General features: G+C 42.6%; 1 protein-coding gene across 1 annotated transcript in view; it reads right to left on the bottom strand.

Moving 5' to 3' along the window:
* The window catches only part of DOCK2 (dedicator of cytokinesis 2), a 514,744-nt gene that overhangs the window by 367,288 nt on the left and 120,551 nt on the right, over positions 1-26,905 (bottom strand). The window lies entirely within an intron of this gene.

Below are 26,905 nucleotides of genomic sequence, written 5' to 3'. Positions count from 1 at the left end.
ACCATGCACCACCTTCAGCAGGATGGTGTTGTCCTCCCTGTATGAGGCATGGAGGGCATACTTGAGGGAGGAGGTGCACAAGGCAGGTCCACAGGTGGCCTTGCACTTCACCTTGGACATCTGGAGCAGCCGAGGTGGAGATCATGCATACCTCATCCTCACTAGGCACTGGTGCCATCAGTTAGGCTGTCGGTGGGCTCTCCTTCAAGTCAAGGTGATAGATGAGTCCCACATGGCAAGGGAGATCATGGGGGCCATGAACTGCTTGGTGCCAGGGTGGCTTGTTCAGCAGGGTGAGCTCACCCGGGGATTCATGGTCACTGACAACAGTGCCAACATGGTCAAGGTGGCCTGTGATGCCAACTTTGTTGGCATCCGCTGTGTGGCACACAAGTTCCACTTCATAGTTAGGGACACGTTGGAGGGGGACAGGGCTGCCAGTGATGGTGCTATCACAACCGGCCAGCTCATTTTGAAATACAGGAAGATGGTTGGCTACTTCCACTGGAGCATCAAGGAACAAAAGATGCTGCAGGACAAACAGGCAGAGCTGAGCATCCCATAACACAAAATCATCCAGGATGTGGAGATCCAGTGGAACTCCTCATACCTCATGCTGGAAAGGCTGGTGGAGCAACAGAAGGCCATCCATGAGAAGGCTTTCATCAGGGAGATTGGAATCTGCTTAACAAAACAGAGTGGGATAGCATCTCCCAGATCTTGGTGGTCCTCAAGCCATTCCTTGAGATCACAAAGACTGTCAGTGCTGGAAATGCACTCCTTAGACAGATGATCCCCATGATGAGAGAAGTTGAGAACCAAATGGAGATGTTCCTGGCTGGGGCAAGCTGCTGTCACCAGAAGTATAGGCACTGGTGAAGTGGCTGAGGGAGGGCATCAAGAGATGGCTGGATCCATTGCAGTCCATGTGCTGGTGGCCGTGTATGACCCAAGGGTGAAGGGGAGTGTGTGCACCAGCAAAATCCTGGATCACTGAACGGAGATGCTGGTGAACAGAGTTTGGGAGGAAGAAGGGCGCAGGCAGTGGGACATGAAAGAGGGGGATCCACTTTCCTGTGCCAGCACTCCCAGCAGCAGCCAGTCTCCTCCACAATAGCCACTGCCAATGTGGGCCAAGGACATGACTTCAATGGTGGGGTCCAGAGGCACCAGACCCCAGCCTTGGGCAGGTAGTGTGGAGGCCTTGGTGGCTACTTATTTTGGTGAAGACGTGGAGCCACTGGACTGCAACCCCTTGGCCTACTGGGCCACCCACAGCCAGGTGTGGCAGGATCTGGCCACAGTTGCCCAAGAACACCTGTCCTGTCCACTGACCAGTGTTCCAAGAGACAGGGTGTTCAGCATTGCTGGGGATGTTGTGACACCCCACTGCACCTCCTTGGATCCTGGTTTGGTGGAGCAGCTGGTGTTCCCCAAGGTGAACCTCCCACTGCTGGGGCTTCCTGAGCTCCATGTGCAGACAGAGTGCCACCCTCCTCACTCCATCCTCACCTATTTTATTTTTTTTTAAACCATTTAACGCCCTGCTATCAGAGCTGGAGGTGACACTCACTACATCACCAGCCTGATGAGCTCCCATGCCAGGACAAACTTGGAGGTATGGGCTGTGGTTATGAGGAAGGAGGAGGCCCCACGTCCTGGCCATGACCTTAAAGTACCCTGCCAGGGTTGGGAGGCCTGGTGGGACTGCCAACGGCACAGCAGCCCCCAAGAAATGCCAGGACAACAAACCTCCCTGGTGAAAGGCAGGTAGGAGGCATCTTATAACCTCCAGCCACTACATACACTCACAGTCCTGGATAGGGAAAGCCCAGACCTGTAATATTTTTGAGAGGCCTGAGGCCTGTAGTGGAGCTGTGAGGTCCAGGTGAGCTTAACTGCCTGGGATGCCATCTGTGAGGCATGGGCTTTTGGGTTTAAAACCCTTCATCAGGCTGAGGAAGCATATGCAGTTTCTGTGCATGCTTTTCACAGACAGGCCTAGGAACTTCACTTCATCAACCTCCTAGATACAGAAACTCATGGACTCGATATAGACATTAGATTTATGACACACTACAACCTACCTGACATCTGACTCTCTAGGTGGTAGGTGGTACCTCTCCACTTTTACCTGCTACATCCCTCTTCCATTCCCCCTCCCCCCCACCGGCCTCTCTCACCCCCTGATGCCTGAGTTTAATTTTCACTCACTTGGTTCTTGCCTGCATTACACACCAGCCTCTGGCTTCTTTACTATTCCTTCCATTCAGGAAGAGCACATGTAGCAACTGCAAATGCTTCCTCATCCTGACAAAGGGTTTTTAAACTCAAAAGCTTGCAAAGAAGAATTTATCCAATTTGTCTAATAAAAGATATCAGATTGACTCTTAGAACCTTGTCTGCGCGATGTCCTTAGACCAACACAGCTACAACCTACACTCTTTAAACACACACAACATGAGTTTTGCTTTAAGCAATTTGAGGTGCAGTTTCCCAGAAATCCCTGCACCTATCTCCTTGAACCTTGGCAGGATTAATGGCCTTAGAAGGCCTGCAAATTTCATCAAAATCAGGCAAGAAATTACAAGGCTATAGGCAGTTTTGTGATTCCCCATTATAGCCTATGGCCAAAACACCAAAACAACGTCAAAATTCCGAAACAGTTTTCAAACAGTTTCGGTTGAAATGAAATGGGACAGTGATCTGAAACACCAAAATGAATCACTATCCCTCCAAAATGCTGAATCCAAACTGAAACAAAACACAGCCATTTTGCACAGCCTTATTGGATATTATATTTTTATAACAAGGTAGTCATTCTCCTAATAACTTTTGTTTAGGTGAATTTGAAAAGTCCTTCACACAACAGTAGAAAATGTTGAAAATCATAACTTTGCACAGCTTCATCCTTATTGCAACTTTTGTTTTGGCCAGGAAGTAGATCTCAACACTTCCTTGCTTCTAGTCTTTTTTCCTACAGAGAGTGGCGTTATAGTATGAAAGCAAAGAGGCCCAAGATGTTGGCTTGGAAATGGCATTTAAAGGTTTGCTTTTTGGGGAATTTGGCTTATAGGTATAGATATATGCATTATAAGGTTCAAGATGGGCAGCAGGGATTAATTGATTTCTAAGGAGCTTGGGTCTCACACACAGAGTTCCATATAGCCTTGGAGGCAGACAGGCTGTCTAGCACAACAAGGCCAACAGATACACACATAGCCTAAGAATTGAGGGGACATGCCATAACACAAGATCACAGCCTTCAAGGCAGACAGGCTGTCTAACACAACAAGGACACAAGGTCTGGGAAAACAAGGCTAGGAACCAAGGAAGCATGTACCATAGTGCTCATAACACAAGGTAAGTGACACCAGCTACAAAGCCTCAGAGCAGTGGGGCAGGGGCTAAATCCTGGTTTTGGGGGAACAGACCAAATTAGAAGAAGGCCTGGAAGGCTATGTGGATGTGTGACCATAGAGAGACAACCAACCCAGAGATGGTCACAGATCAAGAGTCATCAGGAGTCATTAAGAGGGAAGAAGAATACAAAAGCAGAGACTTTGGAATAAAGCATTCCTCCTTCTCTTCCTTTCAGTCCCTCCCTCTCCTCCTTCTCTTCCTTTCTGCCCCTCTCTGTCCCTTGACCTGGGTCCCTCTTCCTTCTCCTCCCCAAGAGGGGTCCCCATCCCTGTCCCTGTCCCCTAGGAAGGGTCCCCAAGGCCACCATGGACCAAGGGCATATGACCAGCCCATCTCATGCACCCCAATTGGAGGGGTGTGTGGGCCTCAGTATCCCACCTGCAAGTCATCTGACTTGCTAGTAACATGCATCAGTGAGCCACCTTCACCATCAACAAAATGACAATGAAAAGTTTGAATTTTGCCTTAATTTTTCATTGACCATCCCAGGTTCCAACTAAAGTACAACACGCAAGTCAGGGATAGTATGTTCTTTATATGATCCATAAGTTACAAAAAGAAGTCAGAGCCTCTCTCATGGTATTGCAGAACCAACATGCAAAATACAAGTGATAAACAGTAAAACTTACTGTACAGGTTTCTCTGGATTTATACGGTACATGCGTGGCTGGAAAAATGGTGCATAAATTGAACTTGCATAAAGCAAATCCACTTTACAGTGTAACAAATAGGCATAGAATCCCATGGTGGTGAAGGAGGGAGGGAGGGAGAGAGTGAGGCTGGGAAGGGGTGGGGGGAGGGGTACCACTCCAGGGGCTGCACAAGGCAGCAAACCAGAGGAAACAGAGCTGCACTCACCCCAGCCCATGCTGGAGCAGCTCCAGGAGCAGCCGACTTCAGTTGCCTGTAGCAGCTGGGCTGCACCATGCCCATAAATCCCTGGGGCTCTGCTGGTCCCCACTTACCCCAGCCCATGCTGGAGCGGCCCTGGGAGCAGCCGACATCAGCTGCCTCTACCAGGGCATGGCACAGCTGGTGCTGGCCGCTCCTGAGGCTGCTGCAGGTGGGGCTCAGGTGAGTAGTGCCATAGCTCTTTCCCTCCCCCCAGAGACTTACCTGCTTGAGCGGGGGGAGGGGAGGGGCATCTATGCTGACTGAATAAGAGTGAATTTACCTTACATATAATGAATTATGGGTCTAAATATGCTTATCACATAAGAGTGAATTTGCATATAAAGAGCTGCATAAATCGAGGGAAACCTGTAGTCAGAATTCTGTCATCATTGCATACACAATACAACTGCTGCCAATTTCAAGTAAACTTTGTCTACATTAAAACTCAATATCTTAATTATGTCTTATAATAATAATGATATTCTGTTATTTTGTACTGATCATAACAATAAAATCTGTGTAAGCATCCTGTAACACTATTCATATGTACATACACACATACATACACAATAACAATTCATATATATAATTATACATATATATATACACAAACATATATATATAAAATATACATACACATATAATATATAATATAGTATGTAGTATATACATATAGTATATACACAGATATACATACACCACTTACATATACTATATGTATATACTACATACAATATTATGTGTGTGTGTGTATAATTATATATATGAACTGCTATAGTGTATGCAATTGCAAGTGTATATACACATACATAAATTTAAGCATGTAAAGCCCTGATTTAACTAATATACAATCATAAATAATTATACAACACTGTGGCCTGTGTTTATCAACCTATTTGAGCCAACTGCATATATATGATTCTCATAAGATTTTCCCTGAAGTTTTCCATACATATAAGCATATTGAATAAGCTGTTTTCTGGTCTTAAAAATATAAAATGACTTATACAAATAGTCTATTGCATCAAATAAAAATAGTTTAGTTGGAAAAAAAACAAACCAAAACAATCGAGTAATTGCTTTGCAACTGCTAGAGTAGCTTACTACATCTCGTTGACCTTCACTAACTCTTCTTGTTTTCTCAGACATCTAAACTTTCCTTTGCTCTATGAAAATGAGTACTGAACATTATGCACAGAGAGAAATGTCATACCTGCCAGAGGGGGAATTTTTTTAATCACTATTTATTGCCCCAAAGAATAAAATACATCTCACCATTTCAAGTCTCCCCAGCGCTGCCTGAAACCTAGACGCTATAAAAATTCTCTTCAAGTATCTTGTAAGTGAGAGGATGTAATTGGATAGTAAATCCCAATAAAAAATATACTTACAAAACTTTATTTCAAAAATATATCAAGAGAGCAAACCAAGCAAAAGCTTTGTACTGGGGATACTTTATACTTTAGCTAAAATATAGTTTAGGTTCAGATTCACAAAGAAAAAACTCAAGACTTCAGGCTATGTACTAAATTGTGCATGTTAACGATGAAATTTCATTTAGCAAGTGACAACTACATAGAGATAGAATCACTTATTTACTGTATTTACCTGTGTAACTAATAGTGGGAATGTACGTAGAAGTTTATGAGCTGCTCCTTTACTCTGCTTCTACAACCATGGGTGAGTAAAAGACAACATCACAAAGATCTTCTTGTCTGCAGTCTAGCCACATACCTTAGCACCCTTGTGCCCCAGCCAACCCCTCTGCCACCTGATGCCAACACCCAGAGCCCAGGCTGCTCTACCCCAGCTCAAACTGCCGTGATCCGAAGAGCATGTAAAGATGCTGCACCTGGGAACAGCTTAAACCAACACAAACTGCGCCAGAGTTTATCAAGTCACCCTAATGGAATGTATAGATGTACCCACTATGCTTGATATTAGTCCAAAGCCAAAAGGCTCAAAATTTACCATATAGATAACTGGGTTGAACCTCAGTAGTCAACATCATTTCAAGACATGGTGACCCTACAGCTCAGTATGTGTGCACACTTCAGATATCCCCCACAAAGGATAATTGTGCTAATTAGCCCCCTACCCACTCATGACTGGAACTGGGTGTTCTTGTCATGACTCCTGGGATCCTCCAAAATGTATATGCAGATGGGGTGCAGGGCAACCTGGTCTGGCTCCATCTCATGAAGGGTAGCACCATACTACTCATATGTAACAGGCTGAGAGAGAGAGCAAGAGGGATTTCAGGTGAACTAGTTGGCCCTCTGCCCTACACCCTCCACCCTTTCTCCCAGCCCAATTTGATGATGTTTGCCAGACACTTAAGACTGGTGAAGAAACAGAACTCATTAGAAATGGGAAAAAAATGGCATAGCTCAACTGTGGGAGTGAAGAAGTAGTAAAAATGTATTCAATATAGTGGCTCGCCATGATTTCAAAAAGTCAGTGTTGAGAGGGTCTGCGTGCAATAGGCACTATCATGTATCTTATTCAGATGGGCTACACTAACCTATTCTTGTGATAGGCTCTAATCAGCATGTTTGCCTAATATGGGCCACGTGTTTCGTAATCACACTTAGTGTTGGCTGCATTTAATCAACTTCATATTTGATTTCCATTACTGAGCACATGCTACTTTTGACAGCAGTTTAACTATAGACAATGTATTTAATTTGATTTCTTTATATACAAATATAAGATGAGGGGCCTGGCTGGCTGGTATCCTGACTGAGGAAGAAACCTCATCTTGTTTTAAAGTAAATGCAATATTTGTCATATGGCCTCTGAGTCATATCCTGCTGAGTTAACTTTAGCAGAAGCTGTGATGGATATGAATCAAACTAACAACTAAACCCACATTAGTTTAATTAAGATTAAGCTTGCTTAATCCTCATCTTGTCCCAAGTCAAAATGTTCAATTTTGCCCCAAAATGCAAGTCAAGCCATCTTACTTTCAAAGTATATGTTCCTTCAGCTATAGCTACTCTTCACTAGAAAGTTATTCCAACCAAAACAAACCTCTCATATGTGATAGAAACATCTAGTGTTTTTATGGAGTTAAATAAGCAATGGGCTAGTACTTAATTTCTCACTATCACTACATGTAGAGCAAGGAAAGACGTGCAATGTAGAAAATTATTATTTCACAAGCAACAGTTTGGTAATCTGGTATGGAAAAGGAATGAGAAGCAGGAAAACCAGAGAAGAGATGATTACAGTAAACAGGAAAGAGATAAGATACAGAGGGTATTTCTAGGTGTACACCAACAAAGATTTTTGGGGTTGATACTGATAGCTGATTTTTAAGGAGGTCTAGCAGCCAATACTGATCCAATTTCCAATATCAGCCCAGCAGCTTGAAGAGCAGTGTCCAGCTGGTAAGTTTGTTGTAGTGGAAGGGAGGGGAGAGGGAAGGAGCGTTGGGGAGGGCAGATTTAGACCCATGCAGTGAGCAAGGGATTGGGGCTGGGGTGGTGCAGAGGATGGGGCAGGTGCTGCCCAGCTGGGGTGGTGCAGGGTGCAGGACAGAGCCACAAGTGGCTCATTTGGTGGGGTGCGGGGGGGGGGGTGCAGCTCCCACTGCTGCACAAACCCCAGGAGGACATGGGGCAGCATAGGCCCCCTGGATCTGCATGAGTCAGAGCAGCTACCACTGCAGGCTAGGGCTGGGGCTGGGGCTCTTCCCAGTGGGGACTGGGCTGGGCTGCATTTGGGGTGGGAGGCACTATGAGGGAGCTATAGGGGGGGCTGCAACCACCCCAAAATTCACCATAACCCCTCCAACCCCCCCTCCCAGCACCATTGCCCACTCCAAGCACAGCCCCCACCAGGAAGAGCCCTGTGCAGCCCCAGCCCATCCCACCCTGCACACAGATGTGGGGGCATGCCCCCCCCACCCCATGCCCACCCATACGAGTGGTGGGAGCAGCAGCAGGAGCCACCAGATGAGCACCAGACAAGCAGCTCCAGGACAAGTGGCATACAGTGGTGGGAGCTTCCTCCCCTCCCTCCCTATGCCCCCCGGAGGAACCATGGCTCTGACCTGCACCCACCCTGCCCCAGCTGGGCAGCACCTGCCCCAGCCCCACTCCCTGCCTCACCATGAGAGTCTTGATCTGCCCCCACCCACATCTCTTTTTCCTCTCCTTTCCCCGTCCACCACAACAGACATATCAGCTGCACACAGCCCTCCAAGCTGCTGGTCTGTGCTCCTTGCTGCTTATGTGCTGCTCTGTGGCTGCATACATACACAGGTCATTTATCAGACAAATTATCAGCCATATCAGGTCAATTTCCAATACAGTCCATGTTTTTTCATATTGGTGCACCTCTAGATATTACAATTGCAACCTGTACTTAACTCAGTTTCTTTTAGCTAGAAAACATGAATCCCACAGAAGGATTTATGCAGGCAAAGAAAACAATTTAGAATTTAACCACTACTGAGCTGCTTTTATCCTGGAGAAACAGTGTTATTTCTAGGAAATAGCTTTATTCGAGAGATACATACTTTACATAACCTGTAATACTAGCCACGAAAAAAAAAGTAATACATTTTCAAGCTTTGCTTGAGTTTGTTTTATTCTTAATAGAGTGGTATTATAAACATTTTAGGGAACAACCTGTATTCAAACACACAAGACTTCAATATGGTAGCTTTGCCAGCTTATCCATCAAGTTGTCATAAGAAAGGCACATTCCTTTACACTTAAATCATAAAGAAAATTTCCCAAAGGCTTGTAGAGAAAAGTTCCCTGGCATTATCTTTGTAGCTAAAGTCATTTAAATGAAGATGCAATCTACATATTCCACCAATGTGACTCAGTACAATAATAAAAATCATTTCCCCTCCCCTCCTTTTAATTTCTCCAATCTCCTCCAGTGAATTTAGATTCCTAACTGTAATCTGATAATTTTTCATGTGTCATGTAACAACTCTAAACATTGCTAATGATATTATTATTATTGAATTCAGTATCTTTAAAGTAGAGCTATTTGTGTATCATTCAGGATAAATCATAGGCAGCTTCTTGTCTGAATGCTTCACATGTAGACCCAAAATGGTGATAAAGATTTAACATTGTTTCTGTCTCCCTCAGGAAACACTGCTCCTGATTCCCTGGCATGCCTGTGGTCATGCCCATCTGTTAGCATGGCTTCATGCCTACTAACAAACCACTATGCCAGTTTCATAAGGACAAAGGTGTCATCTGAATACAGATTTAGAGCATGGCCTTAAAAACAGAGTCAACAAATAATGCCTGTTCTATAAGAAGAAGCTTCTAGTGGCAAACTACACCTGCATTTCTTGACACTGGCTTCTATTTACAACTGCAGGCCCTGCTTGTTGCATCATATCAATAGCCTCCCTCCTTGTTCACTTATCCCTATTTAACTCTTCATTCAAAAAAGCTACATCTGAAAAGCGAAAATTTGTACTCTTTCCTCATGAAGAAAGTCAGAATCCCATTTTAAACAAAGAACCTATATATTACAGAAGGGGTAACCAGCTTGGCTGGGATCAAACAGGAAGTCTGCAAGAAAATTGGGAACCAAAATGTCATCCCTTCTCTTCTAATTCTGAGACTGAAAAGTACAAGAGCAAAGAGATTGCTAATGCCATGAAGGCAGTGTGTAATACCATGGCCAAGTATCACAGAAGTCTGCCAGCAAAAGAAGTTAAAAGCCTAATGTTCATGATATAGACAATCTTGGTACAAATCTAGCCATGACATAACAGAATGCAACAGCAGATGGCAAACTAAATCTGCACAGAAACCAAGTGTTCCCAATCCTTTATAGAAAAAAAAAGTCTGTCAGAAAAATGTCCAAAAGTCTGTGCCACTGTTGTAGCCAAAGTAACACACCATGGGATTCTAGTGCCATTTCCCATCTCTTCAGATGCTTAGAAAACTTCAATACTGGTAGACTTTGTTAACCTACTATAAATGAACAGTTCATATTCTTTCTGTCTTGGTCTTGCTAGGTATTAAAAAATGAGACTGTAATGTCACCTTGGATACATTCACAGAGCTTGGAATTCATATGCAAAGCCAAATTTTACTAAACAGTTATGAAACATTACAAAGGCTCTGACACCAAAGCTGTATTGGCAGAGTTGTATCAAAAGAACCCCTTAATGGAGATGCAGCATATTTATGCTGGTAGAGCTTATGTTACAAATCAGCAACCTATAGCCCACAGGCTGGATCTGATCTTCAGAGTCACTGGGGTCCAGCCCACAGGTCAGGGGCTTCAGTGGCATTCAGTAGGGGTATCACCCCCACCAGGGCTTGGTAACAGGGCCAGTACTTTGTCAGTATTGTGACTGGCAGAGGGGAGAACATGGTGGTAGTGGTGGCTGGTCCCAGTGCTAATCCACTTCAGACCTAAGCTGGTCAGAGATGTTGCTGACTGCTGGCTTAGGTCACCTGGGAAGGCTGGAGAAACTGAGCCTAGAAAAAGTCCCCAGAGGTCTTTAGTCAATGCGGCAATGCTAACAAAATTTTGTCAAGTAAACTGTAAAGCAGTATCTGATTCATGCTAAGTTTTTGTTTTTATTTGAGCTCTGTTTTCTATTTACAGATATTTTAAATAAGTAGGTATTGCTTGCTCAAAACAAATTATGAACAAAGCATTGTTACCATGTAATTCTGGACAGTTTTTTGCTTTCTTTTTTTTAAAAAAAAACAAAGCAGAGATTTAGTATTTCACATAACTGTATAAACAGGAGAACCCTACAGCTTCTCTAAATACCTGCATACTCAATCTCTATATCAAGCTGTTGCAAAACAAACCCCATAACTGGAAAAGTGACCATCTGGCTATAGACATTACATATACACCTGCTTAAGTGATCAGAAGCTGGTTTAAACCTGTAACAGAAAAGATGTTCAGTGCACATAAACCAGTTTGAAAATGGCTGAAACCAGTTTAAGATGAACCTGGTTGCGATGTAGTGTATCAGACTTAAATGATTTGGCTCAAACTGGTGTATGAAATGTCTGTCCCAGACCCCTTTCTGGTTTAAGTTAAACCAGACACCTCCAACATACTCTCTGGGCTGAGCCACAGAAAAGCTGGCCCTACACCCCTGCTCTCTGGATGCAGCTCCAGATTTGCAGGCTGCTACCACCACTCCCGTTCCCTCTGCCTTGCTGAGAGGTATCTGTGTATTAGCTAGAACACCACATGCTGGCTCCCTTCCATGCTGTGACAAAGGCAGAATCAACGGGTAGTTGGTATGCCCCACTGTTGTTTTCTTAATGGGGTGATAAACACTGTTATCGATTCCCTGCTGGGCTAATCAAAGCATCTTGTTGGGGCTTGGCCACGCACCCCTCCCACCTCAGCTCAGCACTTTGAAGCCAAGGGAGGGGTGAAGCTTTGAAGGTTAGACTAATCTGCAAAAATTCAATCAATTCAGGCTTAGGCTTTCTGAATGTCTGTCCCTAGCCCATGAGACAGGAAGTCTTATATCCTTAAATATAATGCAAATTACAAAGCGGGGTGAGGGGGGAGAAAGAGCCCACACAAAGAGAATTGAATCTTTTAGGTGATTTTGTTCAAAGCCAAGAAAAAATTATAACAAATAACTTAGTCAGAGTTGCCCCCCACAGGAAACACCAAAACAATGGCATTTCAATGTAGTCACACCGGTAGCAGTTTGATCTACCTATACAGATTTTCAGATCTTATTCTGTACACACAACTTACCCGGTCCTTTTGAACATGCTCAGAAAGACCTGCTCTGACAACTTATTCTCTGTTGTGGTCCTGTTCTGGTCAGGGAGCCACAGATTTTGTGCATGTCCCAGAAATGTTAAGGAAACCAGGAAAAATCATAGCTGGCATAGGGAAGGGAGTGTGGAAGGAACAGGAGGGCAAGGATTAGGGAAGCTCTTCTACCTTCAAGCTCAACAACCTAATGGTTAGGGTGTAACAGGGCACTGATCCTGGGCCTTGATAATAAGCATAGTATATGCCTATTGGGCATATACTACATAGAAACTTACCTGGGGAGCTTGGTAACGTGATGCAGATGCAGACAGACTTCCAGGTGTGGACTGGAACCGGAAAGGTTAACCCAGAAGCCTACAACCACATGCGGCTGGAGCCAACTCTCACTGGTCCCCAGGAATTCTGCTGGACATTCAAAGGGTATTGGCATTTTTGCTGTGTGCCCGGTGAGGAGAAAGCACGACTAGGCAGAACACCATGCAAGCCACATGGAGAAACAGAGCCGAGCTGGAATCTGGGACAGAATGTCCAACCACCTAGTTGCAGCTGGAGGAATCAGATGGACCCATGAGGAATGGAGCTGGTGAGTGAGAAGAGGTGGTCAGAGTGTCCTGAAGAAAGCAGGGCACATGTGAGGGAACTGAACTCAGTAAAGACCGTGTAAGCTTCTCCACAAAGATAATTGATTAAGTTGATATGCCAGCAAGTAATGGACAGGGTGTCGGGAACTCTTCCAGTCCTGTGAAAAGAATCTCCACTATCCAGGTGTACCGCTAATTCTTGGATAACCATTCGTGTCCCTTTTCTTTTCCTATTATCAAAAAAATCAAGATGTGGCATGCAAGAGAAGAGGAGGCTAGAGGCAGAAGAGTGAGTAGGAGAGATGTCCCTGGATGTGCCCGTTCAAATAGGGTACTTGCTCGAGTTGATGAATGGAATTCAAATGCATGCTGTCATAGAGACCACATGCTGTTTCTACGGTGGCATGTGAATAAAAAACAATTTTTGCTTTTGACCCCATATTAGTTATGTAGTAAGCATTCTGTACTACACAGAATCCTCTGAAAATATAATCTGTTTTAAAACCTGCCACTTTCAGTTCTAGCCAGAATTTAAAACAACAGCAGATTCTTTGTGAAATCTGCGATAGCACAATAAACAAGGCAAGAGCATCCCTACTAAACTGATTTTAAGAAAACATTTTTGTAGAACTGGAAAAACATTAATGGATCCTGAAGAACAAAATATAGCCAAAGGATGACCTCACCGATTTTAAGGATGCTTTAATTATCACTAGCCTATTTTTTTCACTTCCTTGTCACTTAGATATGTTTCTTAAATATAGATAGCCATGAAGCAATCAGATTTACTTTTTTTTCTTGAAGACAAATTTTTAAGTAGTAGTTGCAATCCCCCCAAAAAATCACCACTGCTCTGCACCTTTCAGTGCTATGTAGGACACACACATAATGGTGAATAACAATCCCAAAACTTTCAGGCCTCAAAAACCTGGCTATTTATCATATCTTGCCATAAGATTTTTATATATTGATTTTACTGGGAGCTCAGAAACATACAATTTAGTTATATACATCTGTGACAGACTATTTAGTTTATTGTAGTATTTCTGTTACTATGTTCATGTAAGTGTTGTGTGATTCAGTTTACCTCAGAGTCTTGAATAGCTCTGTTGATATCCAGGTTGGCAATACAAGGATTTTTTTTTACTACAAACTTTTTACTGATGATCAAACTTTTTTCCTGACATATGTTTTATATATATGTCCCCTATTCACCCCCAACTGCACTTTATACCATGCTGCCCACCACCCCATGGAGGGCTGGATCATGGCTAAACATGCCCCTCCCCTGAGTGGCTAGATTGAGATCAGACAAGGGAGGTAACCTACTAAGAAGCCAGAGTACTTAATAAATCCCAGATGACCACTACAAGGAAGCTAGCCCCTGGGTTAGACCACTGGTTTGTATTTCGAGACCTCTTTGGAGTTTTCATTGGAGTGGCTACATTCTTTATTTTAAGTATGATAATTTGCCATGATAGTTTGTGTTCTCCTTTATGTGGTGAACAGAAAATAATTAATTACAACAATTTAGTGTGATATAAGTGCCTATTATCCTATTACACAGTACAGCATGGATGCCCTAACTGAGTTTAGGGCGCAGTTGCGTTAAAAACATAGGACACAGCGAGAAACAGATTCTGCTTTCAAGAGTCTAAATAGATGACACAAATGGCCACTGGAAAGGATGGGAATTGATTCCAGGTCTCTTGGCCCCTAGTCTAGGTCCCTGATCTCATAGATACCCTCAAAACTATGCTTTCAGCACACGTACTGAACCTTTTGCTGATTTTTGGAAGAAATGGCACATGTACTCCCAATGTCATAGGTTTATTACAAAGGTTGCCAAGATTCTTTTGTAGGAACAAATTTTTAAATCATTGTAATTTTTAATGCCATAACTTTGTCTGTAATAGTATTGTGTAAACTAGATATGAGGTATATACAGAGCAACAGATATCTAAACAAGTAGTGATTACTTTTTACGTTTGGAGAAAAGGCATTTCCCTAAAACTACAAAAACAATTAGAATACAACAAGAAGCTAGGCTTAGCTTAAGTAGTACTGCATCTAGCTTAGCTTCCACTGTATTCTTTTATCTTCTGTAACTCGTGTCTTTTACTCTACTGATTTCATGGACTACCTGCTTCTTGTGTGCAGTAGTGGCACAGTTGAATAATTTCCACATTATGTTCAAAATGTAGTGATTCCTGTATAAGTACAGATCTATTCCGGTAACTTTAATCAGAGAACAATGCAACTGACTTCTATGGAGTTTTCCAAGGCAAAGAATCTGCATCAGAAGTATTGTTTTTAATGTTATGATCCCAAATGAAAAAGAACATGTAGTGTTAAAAATGCACAATGTTTAATCAGGCAGGTGAAGAAGCTAGTGGGGATCTGCATTATGTTTCTGGTTGATTGCCATTTGGCTGTCAGTATTACTGGTGTTGCTGCCAGCAGTGTAGTTACTTTAAATCTGTAAATTCATCGTTTCTTGTCATTTATTTGTGTTGCTATAGCCCGTGATTATTAATGAGAAGGTTTTTACCTTAAATGTCAATCCTTTTTCATACCAACATATTTTCAATGTTACTACTAATAAAAAGCCTACATAACTAAAGAAGACTGTAAAGGTTAATGATACGTTCTTTTTAATATCATAGATAAGCATGATAAGCTGCACATTGGTTAATTCATCTACAGTTCTAATGGAAGAGGCATACACAATGAATTTCTACAGCATCACACAGATTACAAGCACTCAGTCTTCAATGTTGGATATCACCAGAGCTATTCAAGACTCTGAGGTAAACTGAATCACACAGTACTTACATGAACACAGTTAACAGTCAGTCTTCTAAAGCTAATAACCTTTGACTTCTCTGTGATGCATACCCTGTGTGTATTTTGAAAATGGAAACAAACTTAATTTGTCTCTTTGATAGCATGGATGATGCTTTTTAAAAAATTCCAACTTACATTTACAATGTGCCATAAATAGCAATAACTGAAGGAACTAAGTCTTTGCGTGTGTGTGTGTGTGTGTGTGTGTGTGTGTGTGTGTGTACACCTTGTTCTACTTCAAAATCATAATATTTTATCAGGTATGAAGATGAAGAGGAAAGTACATGTCAAAAAAAATTTTTTTAATTCATGGGGAGACTAAATGGGCCAGGACTTTTCCAACAGAGAGAACTGTACATAGACAAATTCATCCAAAACATATTTTGTTGTTCCAAACTCATATCCAAAACATATATCAGTGGGTATCACATATGACAGTTACAGGTGCAGCCTCCAAATTAGGACTTCCTAGGTCTCTGAATACTAGTAGCTGCAAGGGAAGATGTTGAGGGGACAAATCAGTTCCTATAGGCCCTGAATAAACACTCCTCCCCTCAGCAGCCTTTTGCTGTCACTCTGAGATGTGGGATACTAACCTAAATGGACCTGTCATCCAACCCAAGATTTTTTATTATAAATAACAATAACAAATTGTAAGAAAGTGATTGGAAAGTGTAGAGGGGCAAAGCATGCAACTGTGCAGAAACAAAGCAATAACAGAAACAAATGTAGCATCCCTGCAGGTCATGAGTGGCCAAGTCAGGGAGTCACTTAGGGCTTAAGGTGCTGACTGGGGTCAGGAAGAATGAGCAGAATCCAGGTATGGTCCAGATCAGGAAGCTAGGACATCAGTCAAAGAACTGAGTCTGGGAACAAGCTGAGACAGGAAGCCTGATGAGGCAGTCACATGACTGCAGGAGAGTTCCTGGATTGGAGGATGGGACTGAGCAGCCTCAATATAAACCTAGGCCCTCAGAGTTGAGCTGGCAGTTGCTGGAGTGAACCAGAGAGAGAACATTGCCAGCCAGAGCTCCTACTCCCAGAACACCTGGAGGTCAAGGGTAGGAACTATGGGGATGGAGAAGGTTCTTGGTCCTGAGGAATTACCTAAAACTACACCCTGCTAGGGTAGGATGGTGTGGTGGGGCTACCTGTGGCAGGATGGTCCCTAGGAAATGCCACTAAGTGAAGACCTCCCTAGCAAAAGGTAAGTATGGGGTAGATGACTTACAGCCTCAGCCCCTACGACCTGATGGGTTACCCCATAGAGGGGACAGGCAGGGTCCAGGCATGTCAATAGACACCTGACTCCTGAGTGGGCTGTAGGCCGAGTTGGAAGCCCAAGTAAATTGATAGACTCCTGAGGCCCAAGGGGTGTAAGATCCAGAAGCCTCAGTGAGGGGACAGAGTAGTGGCTGCAGGGGGGGGTGCAGAATAAAGTCCCAGTAAGAGGATGAAGTAGTGGCTCCAGTGAGGGGCCATGTGAGAAAGCAATGGGTTGTGTAGAGTAGGGTCCATATGCGAGGCCTGTAGGACTGTGCATGGGCCACACACAGTAGGGTCTGTGCAGGCCCTGAAGGACTGAGCATAGAACAATTGAAGTAGATTGATCCAGTGAGCCCCAGTGAGGGAGTATGAGTTGAGGTCCCAGCGAGGGGTCATGTGGCCCTGGCATGTCTAAGGACACCTGAGGACAAGCTTGAGCCAGAGGCTGATTATGGCCCAGCCATGGGGCCAGGGGAGTTGTAAGTAATTTCTGGATGCCATCTGCAAGGCATGGGATATGGTAAAGGGAAGGTTAGAGCCGTGTATAATGCCCTTGGCACTGGGCATTAAATGGGCAACCTCCCACCTGAGAAACAATTTATCAGTTACACCAAAGGAGTGGCAGGAGAGGCAGGCAGGCGGACTACCCTAGACAGGTGGGCTGACATTTTGAAAGCCTCTTTTCACTAGTTGGTCTGATCAAATTTTCTTTCAGTGTTGTGGACAGAACCAGATGAAAGAGGGGAAGCACTTACGGGAAGATCTCTATTTTCTCAGAAAATTTCAGTCTCCTTTGGGTGTCCATTCCCTCCTTGTTAATTTAAACCTTTGCTGGAGGGTTTGGAGCGTCTTTGTTTCTATTAGCTCTCTCTTCTGTAATTGCTAGATAGGAGCATTATAGGATGCTATCTATGTCTCTTCATTTTATTTGGTGCGACAAAGGACATTTTGTTCCCCAGAGTAAGGCCTAAAAAGTGAAAGCCTGGGGAATTTTATTGCTTTTCTCATACCATTGCGAATGTACAGTTCAAATAATGTTTATAAGTTTCTTGGGTTAGTATGAACAGTGATACTTTTTCTTTTTATTCCTAAAACTGTTGCTTATGTTAAATGTTTGATATCAATTAATTAAACAGAAAAAAAAAATCATACCTAGGAAGCCAGAACCTTTGAAACCTGCATACATAGGACAATTTCTTCGTTTAAATTTTACCTCTTTGGTTTTTGAAATAATAACATTTTAAAACAAGTGGAATTAGGTACATTGGTACCAGTATATTTATAGTATCAATACAAATCTTAATAAAAGTTAATCTAAAATCCAGACAACTTTGAAAAATTCTGTTAATATTTCTTAATAATATTTCATGGCTAAACAGTGACAATTTCATTTCATAAGCACATAAATAATTTTCTCACCACATGCACTCTATTTTAAACACCAGATTTTGAAAAAGGTTTCCATGTACTACTGCCACAAATGTATACACAGATTAGTATTTGCATATGCTGCTGATGTGTACATGACAGCAATTGCACATGCAAATTGAACTTGCATAACTGTACCAGACTCACCTGAGTATCCCAAATACTCATGTTAATGTTTAAAATCTCAATAACTTGTATATCTTAGTAAAAGAACAATTACATGGATGTAGTGAAATTACTAACAAAAAGTTGTAATTCTAATACTCTGCTACATATAGCATATTTTACTAGTTTTAATCATAAAATTTTGATTCACTCTAACAGCATGCATTTATTCAGTGTGTATTGCACACAAGATAAACAAAACAGTTCGGATGACCAATTTTTCATGATTACAGATGGAGAAAGCCAAATTTGGGATCATTGATTGATGAAAATCCACTGCTTACAGTGAAGTGACATATGGTATTATTCATCAAAGGGAAAACACAGCTCAGTCATGCTACAGTTTCCTCTTCATTGCAATATTATTGTTATTATAGCCTGACTATGATATGAGACAGACAGGCACTGTAGCTCTAAATAAACCCTTTCAGTACTGCAGAAGTGAGCCTGCAACTGTTTAAGTAGCTTGTAATCCCAAAACTTGGCAAAACTACTATGGAGTTTTACCTTTTTCAAACAGGAACTTCTCAGTAGCATGACTTTTTTAAGCACTATGTGCAATACCTGCACAGTCGCACATAATATCACAGGGTGTAGCTCAGTCCTCTAACATCCCAGAAGGCTTTGCACCTTTGCCCCCACCACAGCTCCCATGAGTCTGTCTGTGACATGTACCAAAGTGTACTGCCCCAGGAAGGAGGAGATGAGCACGCATGGACATGCTTCTTGGTGAAATTGTTGCTCATGAACAAGATGGAATCCTTCCCAATTTGCAAGGAAGTGAATTTTATGTGGCTCCCAAATTATTTCAAGATTTGAGTTTGCTTTGGTAATCATTTTGGCTGATTCAAACTGACAGCTCCACTGAAAACCAGTCTTGTGCCATCTTCCAAAAAACGCGTCATGAATTCACCTTATAAAATCTCTTATCATGCGTTACATGCATCTGGGTCACATCAGCATCACTAGCTTCATATACAAGCTCAGCAAGGAACCAAGCAAAAAAAGTCAAAAGTGGGGACTCTGAGGTGAGTTGAACATGGTTCAAAGCTGCTTTAGTTGTTAACAGGCTATGGCTGGGGCAGAGAGGACTGTTAAGTACCTCTGGCAGCATCAGAGGCCTGTGGGGCATTATTTTCAAGGGCCATGGGGGGGCTCCATTGGGAGATGTCTATGCTTTGTGCAGCACTGCACCATCATGAGTCACTGAGCAAGCTGTAGTGCTGTAGGGCCTGTGAACCCAAGGGGTGTTGCCAGCACATGTACCCACTGAACTTAAACAGCAACACTTCTGTAAAGGTCAGCAAAACTTCTGTAAATGTCAGCAAGGTCCTCCCCTGAGGCTGAACTCCCATGTTGGTGAGGAGGAGGGTGCTCAGTACTATGTATCTGGATAGCCAGGGATACATCCTGCACTGCCTCTCCCACTGTAGACTTATCTACACTGAACTGGTTGGCGACCAGCCACAGCTTTCAAATGGCAATGATACTTTTTTTTTTTTTACTGAGGAGTGCTGATGCTCTGCTCTGTCAGGCACGATTGGGGGCCAGATTGATAGGTATCTCTGATGATGCCTCTGCTTATTCTCCAAGGTCCACAAGGTTACTGGCTCCCACAAATCAATATTCATATTGCATGCACCAGAGCAGTATATGGTTTGTCAGTGTAAGTGGTCCCCAAGCAGGCATTGTGTCTAATATGGCATCTCCCTCATTTGCAGACAGGAAGTGAGAGCAGAGCTCAAAGATATCCCACAGCTGAGTCAGCATGGGTAGGTATGGCACTGCTCACCAGCCCAAGCAGATGCTAAATAAGCTTGCCAAAAATAGAGCCGTGGCAGGCTTTGGATCTGTGTCAGCAGGGCTTCAGCATACACATGACCTGCCACTACTGCTGGACCAGGAACCACAGGGCACATAGGAGGCAGGGATCCATTCCAGCGTAGGAATATAACTGATGAGCTCTTGTGAGTGGAAATTGACCAGGTGAGTTGTGGCTCTGCACTCCCGGTGGGAGGAGATGGAAGAGGGGAAAACAAGTCCTTCAGTGTGCATAGTCTGCAAGTGGCCAGACAATCAACACTTTTCCTCTGGGCTTGACTGACCTTATTAACCTCTGGAAATGGGGGGCCCCTACCAAACACGTTGGGCTCTCTCTATGTATGCCAGCCCCTGGCTACAGAGTGCCAGCAGTACATGCTCTGACCATACTTCACAGAGGTCCAGACAACCAGGCCACTGAATGGGTTTATGTCCCTCTCATGCTACCTTTTTGAAGCACTGCCAATTTCCCAGAAATTCTTAGCACTTCAAATAAACACATTCCATATCCTGTGTAAACTATATCTTTCTTAATCTGTGTTTATAATTATTGGTGACCTACTTCCTGAAGCATTGGATCATCTTGTTGAGTAAGCTAGTTGAATTATTCAGTGTTATCTGTTGATTCTTTTCTTAACATAAAATAATATATTAGAAAGTTAATTCTTACCTCAAAAAGAAATTGAGTGAATTTAGTACTTGTAAAAGCTGTTGTATTGACAGGGCTGATTAATATATTTCTCTATGCACTGAACATCATAGTATCATAGAAAATTAGGGTAGAAAGGGACCTCAGGAGGTCATCTAGACCAAATCCTTGCTCAAAGCAGGACCATCCCCAATTAGATCATTGCAGCCGTGGCTTTGTCTGGTCAGGTGTGAAAAAACTCTAAGGATGGAGATTCCACAATGTCTCCAGGGTAGCCTATTGCAATGCTTTACTACCCTCTTAGTGAGAGTTTTTTCTAATATCAAACCTAAAATTCCATTGCTGAAACTTGAGGTAATTGTTCCTTGTTTTGTCATCTGCTACCATTGAGGAAAGTCTAGATCCATCATCTTTAGAACCACCCTTCAAGGTCATGGAAGGCTGTTATTAAATCCTGTCTCAGCTTTCTTTTTCCAGACTAAATAAACACAGTTCTCCCAGAATCTCCTCAGAAGATGTGCCCCAGCCCCCTAACCATTTTTAGTGCCCTCCGCTACTCTCTCCAACCTGCCTGCATGCTTTCTGTAGCAGGGCGCCCGAAACTGGACACAGTACTCCAAATGTGGCCTCACCAGTGCCGAACAGAGGGAAGATTCACAACAAGAGCACACAGTTGCCTCACATTCAGCTTACTATCCATTGTTACCCCCAGGTCCTTTTCTGCAGAACTGCTGTTTAGTCAGTCAGCCCCCAGTCTGTACCAGTGCATGGGATTGTTCTGTCCCAAATGCAGGACTTCGTACTTGTCCAACATCATGAGATTTCTTTTGGTCTAATCCTCCAACTTGTTGAGGTCTCTCTAAATCCTAGCTCCATCCTCCAGTGTACCTACTACTCTATCCAGATTGGTGTCATCTGCAAACTTGCTGAGGGTGCTCAATGTTTTAGTAGTTTTAAAAAGAAAAATGTATGAGGAAAGATAATGAGGCAACTTGCTAATCATGGAGCACTTATATGAGTTATCAGTGCCATTACTTTTCAAATCTGCTATGGAACTGACTACCTATAAATGCATCCACACACACACACACACACACACACACACACACACATTTTTGGACACACACATACACTCTTTTTCTTGCTTCATACCCAGTCTGTGTGGTCAGCTATCATTTAACCATGTAAATTTATTCTGGGGCTGTAGTCAATAAATAAGGGACTAAAGAAGAGAGAAGAGAAAAAAAACATAACTGACTTCTCTTGATGGTAATGTTTACATAAAAATGAAATTCTTTTCTTACTGCACAGACTGTGGCATTTTCACTGAACTTTTCATAGATTTTTAGGGTCAGAAGGGACCAGGTAGATGCTCCAGGCAGGAAAGAGTGCTGGGGTTAAGTAATCCCAGCCAGATGCCTCTCTAATCTCTTCTTGAACGCCTCCAAGGTAGGGGAAAGCACCGCCTCCCTTGGAAGCCAATTTCATATTCTGCCAACCCTTACCATAAAGAATTTCTTCCTTATGTTCAATCTAAATCTATTCTCCTTCAGTTTGTGGCTATTATTTCTGGTAACCCTAAGGGGTACCCTAGTAAACAGAGTGTCCCCTATTCTCTGCTGACCCCCCTGCATTTGTAGGCAGCAATTAACTTTCTACATAGCAATTAAAATATCCATATATAAAATTATAAAGGAAAAATAATATTGTTTTAAGCTGTGTTTATAGGGATGTAAGGTTTTGTTTTTGCAATGTATTCATTTTTGGCGGGGGGTTTTGGTTTGGTTTTAGCACTGTTTTGAGGTTAGTGGAGAAAGGAACATTTCATATTGACAGGGTTTTATAATTTATTTATGCTGACATTTTTAAAAAGTGTGTGAACCCACTGCCTAAACTATTGCGACACTTAAAAACAGATTTCCTATCTTATCAGCCGTGTACAAGAGGACCATTATTGTTCTAGAAATAGCTTCTCATAATGGAGAAATTTTATTGACAGGTTTTCTACACTTCTTTACCCTAAAGACTTTCAAACAAAACTAAAAACTGTCCTTCACAAATGTTAAAGTAACCTGATACCTAACTATTGTACATTTCAAGACAGAAAGCAGTGGTCAAGCTGTATTTACAAACATCAACCCTTTCTGAACATCTAACTGTGAACAAATAAAAGCTTTGTTAATGCGCAGTAGTCACTGAGCATTTAAGTTTCATACTTGCAGTAGCGTGCCAGCAAACAGGTTTTTTGTGATGCTTAGCGTGCAGTAATCCAATATTACTGTGCAGTAACATATTAGCATGGTTTTTGGCCTGGCATGCTACTGCACAGTGTTATTAGGCTACTGAGCATTAAGTGTCCTGTGTAGACGTGCCCAATAAGTTTTGCATCCACAGACACTTGGGTTGCTCATTACTGTCTACTAAGCCTGAAAATCAAGTAGTTTAAAAAGAACTTAAGTGATGACTCAGTCTGTGGAGAGCTGTCAAATAACAGTATTTTCTGCTGACATCATATTAAATTTTAAAGCAATGATCAGACAACTTGGCTCAAGTACAATTTACAAATATATATAATGTATGAAGTGCACACAAACACAGGATAAAGTTAAATTATGTTGCTCAGAACAAAGCCAAAATGTTGTTTCCTATCTGTTTGCCCTTAAGTTGAAGGCATGTATTCAGTCATTTCAAATTGCTGAAACATACACAGCTTTTTTTCCGGAGAGACTTCACAACCAAGACAGGAAAACAGGATGTTTCACCATTAATAAATAGTGACCTGGACAGCAGGACTCTGTTCATACAGAGCATCTAAAGATTTGCACCAGTTTTGCTATACGAGTGGCTGATTTCGCCAGAGTCAGTCCCGTAGTTTATAAAGCCAAGTCTATCCTTTCTGGCTGCTAAAGTACCGTATTTACTTGAATACAAAGCAAGGTTTCCCCCCATTTTGCAACAAAGGGAAGAAGCGTCATCATGGATTTGAGTACGAGGGCTGGGGCTAGAGTTGCTGCTTGGCTTGGGATAGTGAGGGGTCAAGGCATATGTGTTGAGGGGAGGGGGAAAGGGAGGAAAGCTTGTGAGAGACCACACAGCACGTGGTGGGGCACAGGATAGAGAGAGTGTGGTATAGCAGGGGGAGACGCAGCAAAGGAAAGACCTAACGGTTGCAAGGGACCTGATGCAGCTCTGGTCCTGATGCAGCAAGAGGCCAGAGTTATCATGGCTACTACCTGGTAAGCAGCAGTGAATGGCGGGGGCAGGAAGCAGGGAAGACAAGTGGCAGGTGAGTAGGGGGTGGGGCAAATTGCAGAGATCAGGTCACCTGTCCTTCTGCTACTGGTTTATCTGCTGCAAGGGTGTGGTAGGAAGGACAAATTTAAGATGACCTAATTATTAGATTCAGTATGTGGAAAATTAAAACAAATACATTATTTTCTAACAATTCTATGTATAGAATATAATTACTGGGGGTCATTTTAAACTCAAAGTGATTTTGCATATATAGGTAAATAATGAAAATTAGTAAAATGGATTCCTAATGAACCTCAAGCCAATATGCAACAATATAAAACACAGCCAGCAGAAAGGAGGGACTAGTCAGTTCAAAAAGATTAAAAACCTGCTGGTTTTCAAGTCCATCAAGGCTCTGATCTTTCACCAGTTCTCTCACAAACCAAGGGCTTGGTTCACTAAGGACTCCAAAGAGTGAAGATGCTGGATCAGTACACAGGAGTACACACTGACCACTCCACAAAGGACCAGTTACCACAAAATTATGTCATCCTTGTTTTTTCTTTGATTATGTGCCTGGGTGGTAGACACTGTAGATGATTAACATGGGAATTCCCTCCCAACATGCTGGGATTGAGACACTCCAGCTGATTTAGTTGAACAGTGACTGTAGTGCTAGATCTTCTTGAATATGGCATCTGACATAGCAGCCAAGTCCAGTACATAATGTTTGATACAGGTCAGTGATTACTTCACACAACTGTTCTGCAGATTTGAAGACATGACATATCTGAAGCAGGCTGAAGAACTTGTCTGTGCTCTGGTGGAGCAAGCCGTAATACTTGGAAAGCAAGGTGGCTGAGCTTTTTGAATTGCCAACTATAGCTAAAATAAATTTAAAAGGGAATCTAAAATGTTTGGTTCCATCAGAATAAAGATCCTAGATTTGTAAGTTCTATCTTGGTGCAGAATGAGTATTGAGGGAAACAGGCAAGTTGCACGTCACTGATACAGGTGGACTTTTTTGGACCACCTCTAAGATAGACCAAGATACTAAAGCAACCAGAGGCTTACATTAAAATTTTCCTTGACTGATAATACTGTAAACCAAGTCAACAAAGCCTCTAAAATCACAATTAGACAATTTAAACACTGACAGAGGTAAGGACACCAAAACTAGTAATAAAAACTCTAAACAACATTTGTTTTAGTTTACTTTTAAATGCAATTGTCCATTCAAATAGCAAGAACAACACTGCTCACTGCTTACAGAAAGAAGTTTTAGCCTAAATCACATTAGTTTTTTAAACAGGAACCACAGGAAGAGAATATATTCATAGTGGCACATGAATATTTTGTAATTAGGAATTTTAAATGCAACTTGATACAACTTGAGAGCAATTGGAAATCCAAAAGTGCAGGAAATATTTTTAGATAATTAAAGGCTAGAATTTGGCTGTGAAACTAATCAATACATCTAAAATTGATGCTAAACATCAGTGTAGACACCGTCCACAACGTCTACAGCAATCTTGAAGTCACCCTCAGTCAGCTTAAACCATACCAGCTCCCCTTCTTTAGCTATCATGCTAACTTCATATGTTGTCCATGTTGGGTTTTTTTCTTGAGTATGACACTAAGGAGTATGCTAGCCCTGCAGGCCAAATGCATTTTATGCAAGTTGCAGAGGTCAGGTCATGCTTTCCCTAGATCAGGAAATTTGGCTGCAGGGGAGCAGTAGCCATTCATATGGCCATCCTCCCCCTACCAAATTCCCAAATGTCAAGCCCCACATGGCAGGCCTTCAGAGCCGGCCAACACAAGGGCAGCTGGGGCCTGGCCATACCCCCTTAACTCAAAGGGCTGGGCCATGTTCCCCTCCCCTCATGGGTCAGGTTGGGGCCTGGCCATGGCACCCCCCACCAAGATAGCTGGGACATGCCCCCTTCCCTCCCTGCCAGCCAGGTTGGGACCTGTCCATGCCTCCTTGTTGCCCCCAAGCCAGGCTACCTTCCCTCTCCAAAGGGTCAAGTCAAGTTCCTTTCCCCTGTGAGGGTGTATTGGGGCTGACCTGCACCCACCCCACTCCACACAGCCTGACAGTACCTGCTGATCCCACCCAGCTGCTGGATAGGGAACACCAGCTGGATCCGGCCCATGGATGGACCAGGCACTGCCAATCCAGCCCACCAGGCAAAAACAACACTACTGTTCTGGATAGTTAGCATATGAAATGGGATTGAGGATGACCTCAACTACTTACTGAACTATTTATGATCACAAAAGCAGATTTCTGTTAACCCTGCTGATGCATAAAGTTGATATCACTGATATCAGTGAGGGTTAGGCAAAAAATACCTTTGAAAATGTTTCCTCAGTAATAAACAGATAGTCCAAAAGATTGAGGGCATGACAATTATTAATATATGTGCTGACTAAAAAACCCTAATATTTTCTTGGAAACAAGCAGGGAAGTTTTTCTAGTTGTACAATACTTTACTACTACCTATTTGGACCAAGAGTTTTCTGGAGTAACGTAACAGCTCCCACATGAAGTATCTTACTATTATCTTGGCATCAACTGCATGCAACATTTTAGCTCTACAACAGTGGAGAATTTCTACCTGTCCAATTCTAATTTTCTATGATTCTAAGTTAGGTTGCTACAGTTAAAGCCATAAAAGTGAATATTTTACATTTCCAGAGCACAAATGTTCTCTTTTCTCATGTGTGATGAGGAAGAGCTGTTCCCTACCTCTTTCCACCTCTTTATCCTTTTCAAACTTGTTTTTAAATGAAACTAGTTGAAACCAAATAATCACCATTAAAAATGTCTCCTGGT

Source organism: Crocodylus siamensis, chromosome 10 (assembly GCF_052110815.1).
Source record: "Crocodylus siamensis isolate JL-2025a chromosome 10, ASM5211081v1, whole genome shotgun sequence".
NCBI lineage: Eukaryota > Metazoa > Chordata > Crocodylia > Crocodylidae > Crocodylus > Crocodylus siamensis.
Note: the sequence above shows the minus strand (reverse complement) of the source record. Positions and strands in the feature narration are given on the sequence as shown.